This window comes from Dipodomys ordii, unplaced genomic scaffold (genome assembly GCF_000151885.1).
Source record: "Dipodomys ordii isolate 6190 unplaced genomic scaffold, Dord_2.0 Scaffold79, whole genome shotgun sequence".
In the NCBI taxonomy this organism is placed as follows: domain Eukaryota; kingdom Metazoa; phylum Chordata; class Mammalia; order Rodentia; family Heteromyidae; genus Dipodomys; species Dipodomys ordii.
In genome coordinates, this window is record NW_012267295.1 from 2,683,069 (window position 1) to 2,699,360 (window position 16,292).

Genomic DNA, 16,292 nt, shown 5'->3' on the forward strand with positions numbered 1-16,292 from the left:
GCCACTTCCGGTTTTCTGGTGGTTTATTGGAGATAGGAGTCTCACAGTCTCTCCTGCCCGGGCTGGCTTTGAACCGCGATCCTCAGATCTCAGCCTCCTGAGTAGCTAGGATTACAGGCCTGAGCCACCAGCGCCCGGCCCCTCCCTTCTTTCTTATAGTACCTTGAACTCAGGGCTCCCATTTGCTAGGCTCTACTACTTGAGCCACATGCCCAGCCCTCAGATAGCTAGATAGATAGATAGACAGACAGACAGATAGATCGATATTATTTTATCAGGCATATAACATGTCAACCATACCCCCTCTATCTTCCCTCTCCTGTCCCACTCCCTGTTTCTCAAACCATTTTCGAAAGATCTCATAGTTCTACTTTTATCCATGCAAACAATCCATATTCCTTGCCTTCAGCCTCGGTTAGCCTTCCCCGTGAAAGCACGAAGCGACTGGCCCTGGCGCTGGGGCTACATTTAAGTCTCAGTCGCTGGGGAAGCTCATTGGGGCCATTTGCCAGACGAGGAGACTCAGACTCGGGAAGACATGGTGGAAGCTGGGAGAGGCATGTGCAGGAGTTCAGGCGCCAGCCTGTGCCTCTCCCTCCACCGTGCAGGCTGCTCAGCGGAACGAAAGCCACAGGACCCCAGCTGTGGCATTTCTGCCACCATGGAATGTCACCGAGAAACCACAGGGGTCGACAGTGACCATCACCGAGGCCTACGTGCCAGCTGCTATCCTTACCATGTAACAGGACACCTCACTGAACCCCCACCGGGAAGCAGGTACCCCCATTACCCCCATTTTATAGATGAGGAAACCGAGACTAGAGGGATGATAGAGCTGTACATACAGCACCAGATACAACTAGCCAGCAGCGCATTCGAGTCTCTGACCGACAAGGGGATTTCAGCCAATGGGAGGAGCCAAGGTCTCCTGTGCTGTGGGTGACAGGGGTCCCAGGAAGAGCCCACTGTGACCAGGGAAGGCACGCCCACTCCCAACCTAGGCACGCCCACTCCCAACCTGTGCACGCCCACCGGCACTCACCTGGACTCTCCTTTGCTCACAAGTACATTCTAAGAGTCCCCCGTGCCAGCAGCTCACCAGGTTCTGGGGAGACAGGGACCACAGAACTAAGGGTGGGTCAGGACTCCCTGAGCCAGTTCTGTCTCTGAGGGGTTTCTAGAGGAGACGAGCACGCCGTTGGGTGGGCTGAGTGGGAGCTTGGCATGGTGGGCATTATCCACTCTACCAGTGCTGGAGAGAACAGGTGTCCACAGCAGTTCTGAGCCACTGGTGCCTGGCACTTTACTTCCCTATAGCTCTGTTTCCCTAGTAGCTTAGTAAAACCTCACACAGCGCTCCAGAAGCACAGTAAGTGCTCAATAAATGCTACAGCTCCTTCTTCCTGTCCTGCTGTTGTTCCCCATCCTGGCAGAGGTGGGTATGCGCCTTCGTGGGCGCGGAGGCCTGGAGGTGAGCTGCTGGCAGGGCCTGTCTTACCACAGTGACAAGGACCAGAGTTTGGCACTCGACAGTGAAACCTCGCAGGCAGGGGTAAGCTAGGAAATAGCACCATCCAGAAAAAGGGGAGCCGGGCGCCAGTGGCTCACGCCTGTCATCCTAGTTACTCAGGAGGTTGAGATCTGAGGATCGTGGTTCAAAGCCAGCCCTGGGCAGGAAAGTCCATGAGACTTATCTCCAATTGACCACACAGAAAACCGGAAGTGGTGCTGTGGCTCAAGTGGTAGAGCGCTAGCCTTGAGTTGAAGAGCTGAGGGACAGCACCAGGCCCAGAGTTCAAGCCCCATGACCAACCAAATCAAAAAACAAAACAAAACAAAAAAAAAACAGAAAAAGGGGAGTCAAAGGCTGCTGAGAGACCCACAGTAGACCCCCATCCCTCCCACCAGCTGCCAGGCTGAGTAATACCCTGCTCCCAAGGACCTGGGTCTCCTGTCATTTGTCCAAAACCAGGACTTGAACTAGGTACCTGATGCTTTTGTTCACTGGCTGGTGCCAAAGCTTCCAACCCCAGGGTCTCCTGTCTCGAGGGCATGAAGGCCATGGTGGGGATGTCCGGGAGCTTCCTGAAAGACACGTGACCCTGGGCATGGGAGGCTGAGGCTGCACTAGGATGGCAGAGGGCTGAGGCCTACGGCCTTGCCCAAAGGTTTTCAGCCTTTCCTCCCTCCTCCCACCTCTCCCTTGGAATCAGACGAGCCTGGGCCCCACAACCATAGTAGGGTCTTCTGACAGACAGACCAGACAAGATCAGGGGAGCTGACTTACAATCATGGAGGCTGAGAGTTCCTGGACATACCAAGTGTCAACCGGAGCCCCAGGAGGCTGCTGTGTGGCTCAGTCCAAACCCAAATGCCTCAAACCCAGGAAAGATGATGGTGTAACTCTCTGTCTCCCACTGCAAGCCAACGAGCCCAGGGGCAGCTGGGGTAAGGCCTGGAGTCCCAGCCCAGACGGCCTGGAGCAGGGATATCCTGGCTCTGGGAGAGGGACTGGCCCTTCCTCCACCTCTTTGTCCTCTCTGGGCCCCCTCTGGAGTGGGTGGTGCCCACCCATGGGGACGGTAGTCTTCCCACTCAGCGCACCCACTCACACAGCACCCCCATACCAAAACCCCCTCTCCTGCTTGCTTTGGCACAGCATGGCTGCCGGCCTTGATCTAGCAAGGTGATGCCCAAATTATCCATCACAATGAACCAGCCATGACCTCAGAGTCAGGCCCAGGTTGTGTCCAGCCAGGTGTGGGACTGCAGGGCTGCACGCAGAGCAGCTCTGCAATTGTCCCGGCCTCACCCAGGGTGACAGGAGGTGCCCATGGAGCTCTCCAAGGTCCTGAGCCTGCCGGCACTGGCCAGGGTTCTAGCCCAGCCCTCACGTGCCTTCTGCTGCCCTCACCCTGACCCCTGCAGCCTCCTCCATCCTGCCACCCAATGGTCTCTTTCCCCACCAGCACCCCGATGACCTCAGCTATGGGACACTTAACTGCTCCCCTTGGAAGGGACCAGCCACCACCACGGACAGCAGCGGGCAGTCCCATTCTAAGGAGGCGTGGCAGGCACTCTGGTGTTGGTGGGGGAAACCTGGAGATTCTCAATTCACCCTCAGTTTCCACTGCTGGGCAGTAACGGGTCCAGGCACATCCCAAGAATATCTCTGGAGATGGGCCAGGAACTGGGTCATCTCCCCACAGGGACTAAAGACAATGCCTGGATCCCTCAGTTTCCCCTTTGGTTAGCCCACCCAGATGGCTAAGAAATTTGTCTAGGCACACAGTAGATGTTCAGTAAACATTGGTCTCAGCTGCTACTGGAAGACTGGAGGACACTGTTTGAATCTCAGCTCAGTAACTTACGGTGTGCCCTCAGGCATGTGGCTTCACCTCTCTGAGCCTCAGTCTTCTCAAACACAGGAGGAGGGAGACTCTTTTGCAGTCCTGTGGGAGACCTGAACCAGCGGGGTATCAAAGCATGGGCAACAAGCCTGGCACCGGCAGATGCCCTGGAAATGCTTGTTTTTCACTCTCTCCTTCCATTTGGACTTTCCTACTTGACAACCACACACAGCTGTCTCTGCCCCACCGGCCCTGCGCCTGGCCGGCTCTGTTAACGGACTGGCCAACTGGGGGCTGTGGATTGGCACCCATCACGCTGTAGGGCAGTTCTCAGGCCTCAGAGCCTGATCTGGAAGCTTCTTTGGGGGGTCTGATCTTCTCTCCCTGCAGGAGGCCCTGGCATTCAAGCACCAAGCCTGGACCCGAGGCCAGTGCCCTGCTCTGTCCACGTGTGCTCTTCACAGGCCCTCTGGGCTGCTGGACATCTTCCGCTGTGATCATCTACAGCAGCAGCTCTGCTGCTGGCTCTGGGGTCAGGCAGAGCCGGCCAGTGTCGGTGCTCAGAAGACAGCGCTCACCTGCTCTGAGCTCTGAGACTAAACAAGAGTCCTTCTGGCTGGAGTTTCACCATCCTATGTGCAATGACAGGGGTGAGTGAGGAAGTAGCTTCCGGACCTAGCAGGTTGCTGAGGTCCTGCAAGGTCCAAGGAACAGCTCAGGCTATGCTGGATCTGAGCCACGCCCACTCTCCATGGCTCTGCCCTGCCCATAGATCAGCTAGACCACTGGTGGTCATTCCTGAGCCAGTGCCCTGTGCCAGGCTGGAGAGAAGTAGGGGCTGGTTCCTGGGGCCAATGCTGGAAGGAGGTGGGGATCCCCCTGTGAGGAGCTGGAGCTGGAGAGAAGCTGCTGACTCAGCCAGGCCTGGCTGGCCTCCCAGGCACCCTGGGCGGGCTGACAGGCGCACAGGCCCCGAGGGGCTGCAGACTGGGACCTTGCCCACCTAACACCAAGGGCCTGGCTGAAGTGAGTCTGGGGGACCTGGGAAATCATCTGCTGGGCCCCAGGAATTCTGCTCTAGAGACCACGTGTAATCAAGAGTCCTAGCCTTCCAGAATGGCCGGAGGGTCCTTAAAAATCCAGTTCATGGGGCTGGGAAGGTGGCTTAGTGGTAGAGCACTTACCTAGCATGCACAAAGCCCTGGGTTCGATTCCTCAGTACCACATACACAGAAAAAGCTGGAAGGGGCACTGTGGCTCAAGTGGTAGAGTGCTAGCCTTGAGCAAAAGAAGCTCAGAGTCAGTGCCCAGGCCCTGAGTTTAAGCCCCAGAACGAACAAACAAAACAAAACAAAAAAATCCTGTTTACTAGCTGGATCAGTGGTTCATGCCTGTATTGCTAACTAACTACTCAGGAGGCTGAGATCTGAGCGTCACAGTTCAAAGCCAGCCCAAGCAGAAAAGTTTTTGAGATTCTTATCTCCAATTAACCAACCCAAACCCATAAATGGAGCTGTGGCTCAAGTGGCAGAGCACTAGCCTTGGGAGAAAAGGGATGGTGCTCAGGGCCTGAGTTCAAACCCCAATATTGACACAAGAAAGAAAGGAAGAAAAGGAGGGAGGGAGGGAGGAAGGGAAGAAGGGAGGGAGGAGAAAAGGAAGGAAGGAAGGAAGGAAAAAAGGAAGGAAGGAAAGGTCAGTTCCCCACGGGGCCTGTGGGCCAGCTGCCATTGTGCCCATGTGTAGATAAAGTCTACCTGGGGGCTGGGGGCTCACACCTGTAATCCTATCTGTTCAGGAGTCTGAAATCTGAGGATTGTAGTTCAAAGCCCGCCCAGGCAGGAAAGTCCAGGAGACTCATCTCCAATGAACCACCAGAAAACTAGAAGTGGTGCTGAGGCTCAAAGTGGTAGAGTGTTAGCCTTGACAAGCTCAAAGACAGAGCCCAGGCTCTGAGTTCAAGCCCCAAGACCAACAGAAAAAAAAAGAAGAAACCAAGTCCAGAGAGGCGGAGCAGAGCCGTACCAGGTGCAGTTCTGCTCCCGCTAGGCAGATACCTGGGCCCCACGAGGCCCCCTGCTTTCTGGCCTGGCTGGGATGGAGGGCAGAGGCCTTAAGACAGCTCAGCATCGCCTACCCCCCCTACACACACATCTCCCCACTCCTCCACAGCTGCATCCTGGCTCTTTGCTCCTTGCTCAGCCAGAGCCCTGCACTCGGCCTCAGAACTTTCCCACGGAAGGGCTAGCAAGCGCCTGGGAAAGCTGCTGCCAAGGCCGCGCCCCATCCGCAGGGACCGTCCCTCCCCACACTGGCTACTGGCCTGCCCTGGACTTCAGCATCCGGGTCCCCAGAGGCCCATGGGCAACAGAGTCTCAGAATCTTCTAGGACAGGCTAATGCAGGCTAAACAGGTTACAAATGGCTGCGCTCTGAGACCTCGGCCGCAGAAGGCTAGTGACTTGTTCAAGGCCACATAGCGAGCAGATCCCAGGTGGCTGACTTTGCAGGAGCCTGGGGTGCTGAGACGCGTCCCCAACTCCAACCAGCCCGGGGTCAGGCACAGAAGCCAGGGTGCAAACTGATCAGGAAGCAGAGGACCCACGGAAGGATACCAACCTGAGCCACTGGGGGCTGGGCACATCCCGAAGGGCTCTCTGGGCTCCGGGTGCCTCACACGCAGCCTGCAGTAAGAGGCGCAGACTTGACCCAAGGGCGCAGCGCTCTGGGCGGAAGGAGCGGGAATCGGCTCTCATCCAAGCCCACTGAGCAGCACCAAGGGGGTGTGGGGAGACAGTAGGGAGCTCCCAGCACACGCCTCACTGCTCAGGGGCCTGGCTCTCCTTGGGGAAGGACCGTCTCCTCCAGCAGGGCCACACACATTGTGGGCTTGCTTTACACAGAACTGGGAGGCACTGGGGGTTCGAGACTGCTGGGTGCAGGAAGGTGCCGGGGGAGATGAGAGGGTTGGGAAAGAGCGTGGAGACTATGGCCTCCTGCCTGGATTAGTGCAAAGCCCCTGAGCCTGGGACCAGACCACAACAAGGGATGACGGAGGGGTGCAGAACTCACGGAGCCCAGTCCACAGCCATGCCAAGCCTGAGAGGAGGGCCTTCTGAGGGGCACACTTCAGCTGATGCCAGGGGCATCAAGGTTGGGAATCTAGAGACCAGTGTGGCGGCAGCGTAGCTGGCCAAGGGGCTGTGGGTGGTAGAGACCACTCCACACTCCGAGGCTGCCTGGGCCCCTGTGGTCACCCGCATGCAGCAAAACCCTCTCACCCGAGCGGGCTGGACAGGTTTGGGGAGCCCTGTGCGCAGAGCATTCCTCCAGGAACAGCACCTCCATCACGTTCTCTCTCCAGAGCGCCCCCTGGTGGCAGACAGGATGCCACCCGCTGTTTTTTCTTTTTCCATCCTTTCCTTTTTATTGCCATTAAACTCAGAACCTCCAGCTTGTAAAGCAAGTGCTCTGCCATTTGAGCCACCCTCCTAGCCCTTGCCTGGCCATGGTATTTTACTGCCCGGGGCCAGCCTTAGATCAAGATCCTCCCTCCATAAGCCTCCTGCATAGCTGAGATGAACAGGCCACGGGCCACACATCTGACTCATCTTCCCTCACTTCTCTCAGGCACGGAGGCTGATGCACCTGCCCAAGGCTCACAGCTGCCAGGTGGAAGCAGCAGGGTTCTCATCCACACTCACCCTCCCTCTGAACTCAATACAGGGCCTTCTGAAGCAAGGTTCCCTCACCCCGCAGGCCAGCGGGGGCCCGGTGGGCTCTTGCTGCTCTTCTGGGGCCGCGTGCTTCCCTGGCTGCAGCCCAGGAGCGCAGCAGGAATGCAGGGCCCCTGACTGGGGCCCCAACGCCAGCCTGGACCGTGTGAACCCTCTTCCACCGGATCTGCCAAGTATCCGGCAATATCTGGATTTGAACTCAGGACTTCACACGTCCTAGGCAGAGGCTCTGTCACTTGAGCCACGCTCTCAGCAGCTGCGTGGCACCAAAGCCACGGTTCACAATGTTCCCCGAAGGACCCCACGCGATGGGACCCGTCCTCCTCACCCCTACCTGACCCCTCTCACCCCTGACCCCCACCAACTCCCTGGACAGGGCTCCGTCCATCAGCAGCAGCTGGGCGCGGAGTGACAAGAATGCTAGTGTTCCAAGAGGTTGGGAAACCTCCAGGGCGAGGCCTGGGCTTCGAGACCCCCGGCCCAGCTGCTCCCACAGGACCGCCTCACCTGCCAGCCCACATCCGCCTCTCCTTCCTCATTCTCTCCCCCACACCACCCCGGGCTCAGCTGCAGCGTCTCTCGAGTTTCTGTTTGCTTGCCTGGCCTGACCACAGACATCCAAATTCCGGGGCCCAAAGCTACCCCCACAAACAGAGAGACACAGAGAGATGGGGAGGGGACTTCTGAGACCACCCCGAGCCGCCCTGGAGTGCGTCCGCTCGGCACCCCGTGCCGCTGTCCATCCTGACCCAGCTTCCCGGATGGCTCCTGCCACCTGGAGACACTGAGGCTCGCAGAGTCAAAAGGGCAAGCCTGGGCTCTCCCCCCAAATGGCCGCTCCCCTGAGACCTCCAACACTCCCCACCGGCCACCGCCACCCACCCTGCCATTTCTGGTACCTGCCTCGAGACGCCTGTGCTCGGGCCTCCGCTGGCTGTGCTGGCGCGGTGGCGGCCGTCCCTCCCCACCACTGTCCTGGCTTCCCCCGGCTGAGCGACGTGTCGGTTAGGTGACTATATATATAGAAGCTGCCACTGGCCCAACGCCAGCCTGCCCTTTCTTGTGGGCTGGCCCTCAGGCCCCACCTTTCCTAGCTGGGCACCTCAGCCTCCTTATTTGTGAAACCCGTGACCAGGTAGCGCGAGGCGGCTCCATCCTCCAAGTGCCGCCAGCTAGGTGCTTTCAAGGCACCTAGATCTGTCTGCCCTGAGGGCACCCCCACCCCACCCCGTCAAGCTCCCTCTGATAACTGCGCTCACACATGCCATGGATGGAAACTGAGGAGTCAGGTGAAAGAACTGAGAGGTGGAAGAGCCCCCCTCCCCCAACTAGCTACTGCGCTGCCTAGCTTCAAGCCCAAGAGACCACTACTAACAAGACTCTCGCTGTCCATGACACTGTGGGATTCTCCGAAGCCAGTGAGCCCAGCTCTGAGCGCTCGTGCCGCAGGGGAAGGCCACAGTGCCTTTGCACATGATGCCCCATGCGCGGGACCTCATTCTCCCCATCCTGCACACCTCAGTTTAGTCTCTGCCTCTAAGGACTCCTCCTGGGAGTCCCACCCCAGCCTGCTCAGGTGCCCTGGGTTTTCTGACCTCTTGCCCATCAGTCCATGGGCACCAGCTCCCAGTCCTAGTCTCTGGAAAATAGTAAACATCGGTGCCAGGCTGGCACACCATAAACAGCTGCAATAAATATCCTGGGAATGAGTGGAAGAGCAGGCTGCCCTGCCCCTCCGTGCCTCTGTCTGTACCTTGAGAAGGGATGGCATATACTCCCAGGTCTGCTGGGAACCCCGGCCCCCAGTGTGCCCAGTGTGCCAGAGGAGGCAGGTTCCAAGGACACCGTCCTGCAGCAGCTGGTGGGGGCCGCAGGCAGGGGCAGGGCTGGGTGCGGGCTATGAGGAGCAATGAGACCCAAGAGACCAGGGCAGGGGGAAGGTGCCCCCCCCGTTACTTAGGCCCACGATTAATGATGAACCCCTTCCTATTAAAGAAAGGAGAACCCGCTGAGCCACACTCCACACTCACCACCGAGACCTCAGGAGCCCAGGGGCCAGTGGGAAATAAACTCAGGAACCCCTACCCCCCATTTCCCAGCCATTAAGCTTCCCAAATCCCAACAAGTGACCCTGCCCTGTCGAAGAATGAACAGACAATCCAGGAGCCAGGGCCCAGGCTAGCTCCGCAGGCCTCAGCTTCCACCTCTGTGGAACACAGATCAGTATCATCTCCCAAATTAGAGGCCAAGAACAAGCCAGGCCAGAGGAGCCTGGGGCTGAGCCTTTAGCTCTAGAAGTGAGGGAGGAAAGATTTGTGGGTCCTCGCTGCCAGGGCTGGGGGCGATCGCTCTGAGGCCTCTCTGAGGAAAGCCCCTGGCCCGGCCCCGCCCCCAGCAGTTCAGCTCCAGCCGGCGGTGCCAGCCCCTCCCGCGCAGGCTCCCCAGGCTCCCGGGACAATGTACAAAGAGCCACTTCAGCGCAGAGCCTCGGCTCCATCTCCAACCCAGAAGACTGGGGGGGGAAGAGAGGAAGGGTGCACCCCACCCTCCTCTGTCTCCTTGTGGCCTTTCTGGCCCAGGGGTGGCTGACAGAGACAAGCTATAGATACGGAGCTGTGGTCGTGGCACCATGGCTCAGGATGGGGGGCCTGTGGGTGCAGTCTTAGCCTTTCTGCCACCTCCGCTGCTAACAAGACGCAAGCGCACGCTGGATCACTGTCCTAACCACCCGAGCGGATTACCTGTGACCTGCGCCTGGCAGCCAGGCTTACCCAGTGTCCCTTCAGGGCCCAGCCAGTGACATGAGCAGCCAGCCCCCCCCCCCAACACACATACACAGAAGGATCAAGGAGACACCCTGGGACCCCCTGCCAGACGCCCTCCTCACCCCTCACCCAGTCTGTCTGTCTCAACTCCCCTGTCTTCCCTGAGCCTGCGCCCCTCCCCACCCAGCCTGGCTCACCCGCCAGCAGCGCTCAGGCTCCGAGGGGCTCCAGAGCAGATCTCCAAGAGCAGAGCCAAAGCCAGCCACTGCTGTTGCTCTTGGACCCAGTGCCCCCAGGATAAAGTTCAAACAAGCTAGGAGGCCCAGAGTTCCTGTGTGCAATCTCTCTCTCTCCACACCTGTCCCCTCTGGCCCCAGCCTTAGTCCCCACCTGCCAGAGGCCTGAGCTGCCTCCCAGAGAGACCTGTGTCCCCAGCCCCAAGCGCAAGTGGACACACAGGAGGTTCTGAAATGTGGTCTGTTGAGTGACTCAATGACCGTCCCTTTCTGAGTCCACTCTGCAACTTTCTTTCTTTCTTTCTTTCTTTTCTTTCATCAGTTGTGGGGTTTGAACCCTCTTCATCTCAAGGCAAGCACTCTACCACTGAGCCACAGCACCACTTTTAGTTTTCTGGTAGTTTAGTCTCATGAGGGGCTGGGAAGGTGGCTCAGTGGTAGAGTGCTTGCCTTGCATGCATAAGGCCCTGGGTTTGATTCCTCAGCACCACATAAGCAGAAAAAGCCAGAAGTGGTGCTATGGCTCAAGTGGTAGAGCGCTAGCCTTGAGCTGAAGAGCTGAGAGACAGCACCCAGGCCCAGAGTTCAGGCCCCATCACACTCTCTCTCTCTCTCTCTCTCTCTCTCTCAAACCTTTCTGCCTGGGTGGGCTTTGAACCAGGATCCTCAGATCTCAGCCTCCTGAGTAGCTAGGATGACAGGCGTGAGCCACCGGCGCCCGGCCCCTCTACGGCTTTCAACAGTGCTGGCCAGGCCCAGGCCAGATCTGGGGTTCAGCAAAGTATCTCTGGGTCCTGAGCCTACCTCCTATGCCACCTTGGGCTCCTCAGGAGCCAATGGGGTGGCTCAACATGGCCTCTAAGAGTTTCTCCAGAAGATTGTGGAGGAGGGTGGGGAGTTCAGCCTTGGCGGGGGCGGGGGGGGGGCACACTACACTAGAGTATGGCCAGGAATGAGGGGAGAACACCGGGAAGGTGGGCTCTGGGTGCAGGTGTGCAGGGAGAGGGCTGGCAAGCTGACCGGCCCGCAGCTCTGCCATCTGGGAACCTGAGGCCCCACAATGAATTTCGGTCCTCACGGAGCAGCAGCATGGGGGGGTGGGGGGGGCTGGCTCCGGAGCTCTGGGCACCTGGCGAGCCTCCTGCCGCCTGCAGGAAGTGGAAACAATGCGCCCTTTCTCTCCTCTCCTCCCCAGTTACTCTCCCACAGCCCCTGCGTTCCTGCTCCACTCCAGGCCTGGCATCCAGCTGACAACCAGCCCCCCCCCCCCCCCCCGGCTGCCTGCGGAGCCCCAGCCAGGGAGGGGAAGTCTTTCAGGTGCGGTCTCCATCATCACACTAATCCCAGCACCAGGCGCTGGTGGCTCACGCCTGTCATCCTAGCTACTCAGGAGGCTGAGATCTGAGGATCACAGTTCAAAGCCAGTCTGGGCAGGAAAGTCCATGAGACTCTTACATCCAATAAACTACCAGAAAACTGGAAGTGGCGCTGTGGCTGGAGTGGTAGAGCGCTCGTCTTGAGCTTAAGAGCTGAGGGACAGCGCCCAGGCCTGGCGTTCAAGGATCTTTGTAGTGCTAGAGAGCCACCAGGGAACACAGTGCACACCACAACCAGGCAGCCTTCCTGCCTTCTCCCCGGCCCTGCCCTGCAGCGCCCACAGACAGGCGCCTCTCAGCGATAGAGACTGTGTATATATGGCCTTCTGGGTCGGGGCCTGGGACCTGCTTGATGAGCTTGCGCTAAACAAGTGCTGAACGAGTTTACCAGGCAAACTCATACCCCATGAGCACAGTCTAAAAGACGAGCATCCGTATGTGACAGAGACAGGCGGGGTACACAGAACGGGTACACAGACACTGAAGTTGGAAGGTCAGTGCCCCTGACCCCTGGCCCAGCCCTCGACACCCAGGAGGCACTCAGTGAACAACTGCTGAATGAATGGGTAGATGAGTGCTTGACTGTTTTTTATGGTCAGTCATGGGGCTTGAACTCTGGGCCTAGGCCCTGTCTCTGAGCTCTTCAGCTTAAGGCTAGTGCTCTACCACTTGAGCCACAGCACCACTTCTGGTTTTCTGGGGGGTTAACTGGAGATAAGAGTCTCTTGGACTTTGCTGCCTGAACTGGCTTTGAACCGTGATCCTCTGATCTCAGCCTCCAGAGTAGCTAGGATGACAGGCGTGAGCCACCTGCTCAGGGAGACTTCTTTATCCAGCCCTTCACCACTGTAGAGGACGGCAGCTTCTAGCCCGGGGACGGCTCTCCCTGCCTTTCTCCATCCCAGACTGCCCTGTGGAGCAACGTCCTGACTTGGAGATAGGGAAGAGGTTGAGGGATACAGTCCCATAGACCCTGAGCTCTCCCTGCCCCATGCTTCAACCTCTCAACTGCCTTCAGGCAAACCACAAGGTTCCTTATGCAATGCGCAGGGAGTTCCCCGCATGGTCCCCTGTCTGGGCTGAAGTGACTTTTTGGACACTTGCAAGAACCACCCAGAGAGCCCCTCTTTGCCATCCACCTTTCCCCTTGCTATTGAGGCCAGAACAGCACAGCCAGCCTGGTCCTGGGGTGTCCTCGTGGCCATTCTCACTATGCATTCTCCTGGCATTTCCTCCCAGATCCAGCCCTGACCATAGAGGGCCCTCCAGCCCCCCCTTCCCCCGCCCCGGGGGGAGCAGAAGTCTCAGGCAGCGAGGGCCTGCCTGGCCGCCCTTGCGGGGGCTTCCTGGAGGCGGCTTAACACAGTGTCATCCAGCAGAGGAGGGAAGGGTGCTCTGGACAAAGGAACGGCACTTGTTGAGATAATCAGCCTCAGATCCTGGGGTTAGGGCCCCAAATATGTGACACACCAACTCTCCCCAAAGATAGGAAGCTGAGGATGGTGGTTTGTCACTCCCCATCCCCCTCCACCTCCCAGGTGCCTTTGGGGCATGCTTTCTGCCCAAGGCAGGTCCCCCACGGGCATGTTGCACAATGGTAAGCGGCTGCCCTGAAATCTTCTCAAGTTTTTGCCCTTTGCCCACTAAGCATATGGATGGCTTTCTTCAGACCTCGTCAAGATAGGAGACTTATCTTGGGCTGCTCCAAGGCCTAAGTTAATAATAAACACTTCAGACAGGCCCAAAGCACACAGAAGCCTGCTCTGGACCTCCTGCGCAGACCTGGCTCTGTCTGGAGACAAACAACTGAGCCACAAAACATTGCATGCGCTCAAGCCCTGCTCCGGTGCACCTCCTGACCAGCCTGAGCGGAGGGCTCCTCTCTCTACTCACCCAAGGCAGACACACAGCCCTCCCCCCCAGGGGTGCCCGGGAGGTGGCACCGGTGGAAAGGCAGCGTCCCCCTGCCCACTTGTAGGTGACTGAAGTGAATTCCTACATGAGACGCTTTGTCCACTCGCAGGGTGTCACCAACTCATCCAGTCACCAGCCCCGGGGCCAGGCTCTGCCCTGCCCGAGTGACAGGTACAGGCCACCTCCCCAGCCTGGGACTCACGTTTCCACACAGTAAATGAGATTTATTCCGACTCCCGAGATACTGGAATGAGATCACCTAAGAAGCCAGTAGAGGCCTTGCCGGGCATTCACAAGGCCCTGGGTTTCAGGGGGACAGTGGGGGTCCAGGAACGCAACAGCATCTTGTTCCTTTTAGTGACATAAATATAAGTTACAATATAAACATTTACCGGGTGCTGGTGGCTCACGCCTTGTAACCCTAGCTACTCAGGAGGCTGAGATTTGAGGATCCGAAGTTTGAAGCCAGCATAGGCAGGAAAGTCCATGAGACTCTTATCTCCAATGAACTCCCAGAAAACCGGAAGTAGAGCTGTGGCTCGAAGTGGTAAAGCGCTGGCCTTGAACAGAAAAGCTCAAGGACAGCACCCAGGCTGAGTTCAGCCCCACAACCAACAAAACGAAAAGAAAAGAAAAAGAACTTATAAACATCCACAGTTCTGGGTGGACGTTGGAAGGGTTTCTTCTTCATCTTTCACCCAAACTAAGCCAGTTGTGTCATTTCCAGAAGTGGCCCTCACCTGCCATGCTTGCAATAAGCATTTGACAAATGTTTACCGAATGTTTCCGGTGCGCCGGCCTGAAAGCCCAACCCTTTCTGCAGCTCCCCCTGGACCCCACTTCCTGGAGGAAGCCCACCCTCATTCACTCCCCCCCCCCACACCCACACATACCCTGGAACAGGAGGCAAGCTCTGGGACTCATGCCTGGCCCAGGACGGGCCTCCAAAAGAGTCATCACGTGAGTTAAAAACCACAGGGTTGAAAGATAGGGAGGAGAGCCTGAGTGGCCAAAACAGGCAGCAGGGCCAGGGGTCTTACAGGGCAGCCTGGACTTCTTGGGGCTTTGCAAGCTCTTTTTTTTTTTTTTTAATCATTTGCAGAGTTTGAACTCAGAGCCTGGCTATTTTCCCTGAGCCTCTTTGTGCTCAAGGCTAGGGCTTTACCACTCAGCCACAATACCACTTCCAGTTTCTGAGTGGTTAACTGGAGATAAGAGCCTCACGGAGACTTGAGACTTATCTGCCCAGGCTGGTTCAAACCATGATCCTCAGATCTTAGCTTCCTGAGTAGCTAAGATTAGAGGTGTAAGCCACCAGCGCCCAGCTTTGCAAATTCTTAGAGTCCACTGGTCTCAGGATCTCCAGGGCGGTGTTATTAAAACTGGGGGGGGGCAGCGAGGGGGGAGGATTGGGCGGAGGGGCTGAGAATGTGGCTTAGTGGTAGAGTGCTTACCTAGCATGCACGAAGCCCTGGGCTAGAATCCTCAGTTCCACATACACAGAAAAAAACTGGAAATGTCACTGTAGCTCATAGTGGTAGAGTGCTAACCTTGAGCAAAAGAAGCTCAGACCCAGAGCTCAAGCCTCAGGACTAGCAAAACAAACTGTGAGAGCTAAGAAAGGCCCACTCTCCCCAGCATTGGGTTTACAAACAAACAAAAGATGAAGAAGAGGGAGGAGAGAAGAGGAAGAGGAAAAAAAAAACAATAAAGCCAAAAACTCCTGCTAGGCGGAGATCTGATACTTGGGGCTGAGTGGGGCTGGAAAGTATATACTTTTCCCACATTGCTCAGATGAAGCTGAGCAGGCCCCAAGGCAGTGGCAGGGTGGGCAGGAAGGTAGTAACTGGAGAGATGGAGGGTGGCTGGGCACTGGTGGCTCATGCTACTCAGGAGGCTGAGATCTGAATATCAAGGTTTGAAGCCAGCCCAGGCAGAAGAGTCTGTGTCTCTTACCTCCAATTAACCACCAAAAAGACAGAAGTACGGGGCTGGGAAGGTGGCTCAGTGGTAGAGCGCTTGCCTTGCATGCATGAGGCCCTGAGTTTGATTCCTCAGCACCACATAAGCAAAAAGAAAAAAGCCAGAAGTGGTGCTGTGGCTCAAGTGGTAGAGTGCTAGCCTTGAGCTGAAGAGCTGAGGGACAGCGCCCAGGCCCAGAATTCAGGCCCCACGACCGGACCAAAACAAACACATAAGCAAAAAGAAAAAAGCCAGAAGTGGTGCTGTGGCTCAAGTGGTAGAGTGCTAGCCTTGAGCTGAAGAGCTGAGGGACAGCGCCCAGGCCCAGAATTCAGGCCCCACGACCGGACCAAAACAAAACAAAACAAAAAGACAGAAGTGGAGTTGTGGATCAAGTGGCAGAGCACCAGCCTTGAGTGAAAAAGCAAAGGGAGCCAGGCACCGGTGGCTCACGCCTGTAATCCTAGCTACTCAGGAGGCTGAGATCTGAGGATCAAGGTTCAAAGCCAGCCCGGGCAGGAAAGGTGGTGAGACATTTCTCTCCAATAAACCACCAGAAAACAGGAAGTGACTCTGTGGCTCAAGTAGTAGAGTGCTAGCCTTAAGCTGAAGAGCTGAGGGACAGCGCCCATGCCCAGAGTTGAAGGAAAAAAAAAAAAAAGAATGAAGCTGGGCACTGAGGGCTCACGTCTGTCATCCTAGCTACTCAAGAGGCTGATATCTGAGGATCCCAGTTTAAAGACAGCTGAGGCAGAAAGTCTGTGAGATTCTTATCTCCAATTAATCATTACAAAACCAGAAGTGAAGATAGGGCTCAAGTGGTAGAGCACTCGCCTTGAGCTGTGGGACAGCGCCCAGGCCCACAGTTCAAGCCCCACAACCAACAACAACAACCACAATAATAACAAAAAAGAGCTGGAGAGCTGAAGGGCAGAAAGGAGGCAAGGAAGCTG